Source organism: Manis javanica, chromosome 9, assembly GCF_040802235.1.
Source record: "Manis javanica isolate MJ-LG chromosome 9, MJ_LKY, whole genome shotgun sequence".
Classification (NCBI taxonomy): Eukaryota; Metazoa; Chordata; class Mammalia; order Pholidota; family Manidae; genus Manis; species Manis javanica.
This window is the reverse complement of record NC_133164.1, coordinates 52996494-53000015: the sequence shown is the minus strand read 5'-3', so window position 1 is coordinate 53000015 and position 3522 is coordinate 52996494. Positions and strand designations below refer to the sequence as shown.

At 43.4% G+C, this 3522-nt stretch overlaps 1 pseudogene; it reads right to left on the bottom strand.

Moving 5' to 3' along the window:
• Window positions 1–297: 297 nt before the first annotated feature.
• LOC118969042 (small ribosomal subunit protein uS2-like) lies at window positions 298–1160 on the bottom strand (annotated as a pseudogene).
• Window positions 1161–3522: the final 2362 nt, after the last annotated feature.

The following is a 3522-nucleotide window of genomic DNA, read 5'->3' as shown; positions in this document are numbered from 1 at the left end:
CAATGCTCATGCTCTTTTCGTCACCATCACACCAGCTGCATTCCTTCAGGAAACCTAGAATGCGAACACCATGAAGGGCATTCCACATTTTTCCCCACCCTGCCTCCCATAATAGTGCGTACATGAACATCATTATATGCCTACACACAAATCAGTAGACTGTGATACTAGTTTCAATTAATAAACACATAGTGTTTCTGTGGCAGGTACACTCTTATTTAATCCTAACAACCTAAGCAGCAAATACTCCTTTTATATGCTCTTTTGAAAAAACTTTCAGAAACTGCTTATTTTCCGTCAACCTTGTCCCCACTTTCTGCTCGGTCTGTGGACGAACAGGTTAGGACCCCTCAGTGGTCGTTCCCACTCATTCGGTGGTCCAGGCAGTGGGGCGCAGGCCGGGCTCGGGTGGACAGCTGGGAGCTCCAGTCTTTGGGGGGGGACTGCTGAGTAGGTACGAAGGACACCTGCTCTGCCACAGTCCCGGACTGGGTGGTGGTGCATTCGGGAGATTCGGGAGTCGGAGTAGCCCATCCACCCTAACATCCCTCTCGGGCACGCCCTTGCCGCGGCGCCCACTCCTGTTCTCCCATCGCCATCAAGGCGGGAGTAGAGGTCAGGCACGGGCTCCTGCAGGGGCTCCTGGGAGACCGGGCCACGCACGCGCAGAAGCTCCCGGGTCCTCGTCGGCACGTTGCACCTGCTGAGTGAGCGTCCTCCTTGTTGCACGGGATGGCACTAGCCGCGTAGAGTGGAGGAGAGTGCCACATGGGGCAGTGGTGGGCAGGTCAACACAAGATGCCTGGCGATCAGCCCGGAGTTCAGTAACCGCCAGAAGTCGCAGCTCTGGAAGGCTGCTTCCTTCTGCTTAGGGAAAGCTCCAGGAGTGAGGTAGCCATTGTCAATAGCAAACTTCAGCACAGCTCCCTGGCCAGTATTCCTGGAAGATATGACATGACATCAGCTGGGTTCTCAAGAGCAACCATGGCACGAGCCACCAGCAGAAGCTTCTAGGCTCTCTTCAGATTTATGATGCGAAGCCACCACTTTTCCTTCTGTAGATGTGCTGTTCCATTTGATGCCACTAAGTGGGTTCTTGCTGCAAGGAATTTGAGGACATCCTCCTCCTTCATTTGCAGCACATCAAGGACTCTGGACATTGTGAAAGTCTACCTTTGAGTTACAATGGAAACCCAGAATAATGGTGTATGGATTCCTCTGTGAGTAGCATGGAAAGGTTCTTTATTTGTATTTAAAGGGCGATTAAACAGATGCCCAGAGATGTTTGTGACTTAGCCAATATCACATAGCTAGTACAAGACAGAAATGGACACATTCGAGAAATTAATTACCTGCTGGTGTTCTGGAGAAAAAGAAAGTTTGGTATTAACCAAGTATATTAGGGAGTTCTCCAAAGAAAAAGAACCAATAGATAGGAAATGTATATATAAGAAAAAGATTTATTTATTTTCCTTTTGGTATCATTAATCTACAATTACATGAGGAACATTATGTTTACTAGGCTCACCCCATCACCAAGTCCCCCCACAAACCCCATTACAGTCATTGTCCATCAGTGTAGTAAGATGCTATAGAATCACTACTTGTCTTCTCTGTGTTGCACAGCCCTCCCCATGTCCACTCCCCACATTATACATGCTAATCATAAAGCCCCCTTTCTTCCGCCCCATCCTTCCCTTCCCACCCATCCTCCCCAGTCCCTTTCCCTTTGGTAACTGTTAGTCCTTTCTTGGGTTCTGTGTTTCTGCTGCTGTTTTGTTCCTTCCATTTTTTCTTTGTTCTTATACTCCAATGATGAGTGAAATCATTCAGGACTTGTCTTTCTCTGCCTGGCTTATTTCACTGAGCATAATACACTCTAGCCCCATCCATGTTGTTGTAAATGGTAGGATTTGTTTTCTTCTTATGGCTAAATAATACTTTATTGTATATATGTACCACATCTTTATCCATTCATCTACTGATGGACACTTAGGTTGCTTCCATCTCTTGGCTATTGTAAATAGTGCTGTGGTAAACAGGAGTGCAAATGTCTTTTTCAAACTGGGCTGCTGCATTCTTAGGGTAAATACCTAGAAGCGGAATTCCTGGGTCAAATGGTATTTCTATTTTGAGCTTTTTGAGGAACCTCCATACTGCTTTCCACAATGGTTGAACTAATTTACATTCCCACCAGCAGTGTAGGAGGCTTCCTGTTTCTCCACAACCTCGCCAACATTTGTTGTTGTTTGTCTTTTGGATGGTGGTGATCTTTACTGGTGTGAGGTGATATCTCATTGTGGTTTTAATTTGCATTTGTCTGATGATTAGCGATGTGAAGCATCTTTTCATATGCCTGTTGGCCATCTGAATTTCTTCTTTGGAGAACTGTCTGTTCAGCTCCTTTGCCCATTTTTCAATTGGATTGCTTGCTTTTTGTTTGTTGAGGTGCATGAGCTCTTTATATATTTTGGATGCCAACCCTTTATCAGATCTGTCATTTACGAATATATTCTCCCATACAATAGGATGACTTTTTGTTCTATTGGTGGTGTCCTTTGCTGTACAGAAGCTTTTCAGCTTGATATAGTCCCACTTGTTCATTTTTGCTTTTGTTTCCCTTGCCTGGGGAGGTATGTTCATGAAGAAGTCACTCATGTTTATGTCCAAGAGATTTTTGCCTATGTTTTTTTCTAAGAGTTTTATGGTTTCATGACTTACATTCAGGTCTTTGATCCATTTCGAACTTACTTTTGTGTATGGGCTTAGACAATGATCCAGTTTCATTCTCTTGCATGTAGCTGTCCAGTTTTGCCAACACCAGCTGTTGAAGAGACTGTCATTTCCCCATTGTATGTCCATGGCTCATTTATCATATATTAATTGACCATATATGTTTGGATTAATGTCTGGAGTCCTTATTTTGTTTCACTGGTCTGTGGCTCTGTTCTTGTGCCAGTACCAAATTGTCTTGATTACTGTGGCTTTGTAGTAGAGCTTGAAGTTGGGGAGCGAAATCCCCCCCACTTTATTCTTCCTTCTCAGGATTGCTTTGGTTATTCAGGGTCTTTGGTGGTTCCATATGAATTTTAGAACTATTTGTTCCAGTTCGTTGAAGAATGCTGTTTGTAATTTGATAGGGATTGCATTAAATCTGTAGATTGCTTTAGGCAGAATGGCCATTTTGACAATATTAATTCTTCCGAGCCAAGAGCATGGGATGAGTATCCATTTGTTACTGTCCTCTTTAATTTCTCTTAAGAGTGCCTTGTAGTTTTGAGGGTATAGGTCTTTCACTTCCTTGGTTAGGTTTATTCCTAGGTATTTTATTCTTTTTGATGTAATTGTGAATGGAAATGTTTTCCTGATTTCTCTTTCTGCTAGTTCATTGTTAGTGTAAAGGAGAGCCACAGATTTCTGTGTATTAATTTTGTATCCTGCAACTTTGCTGAATTCCAATATTAGTTCTAGTAGTTTTGGTGTGGAGTCTTTAGGGTTTTTTTAGGTGCAATATCATGTCAT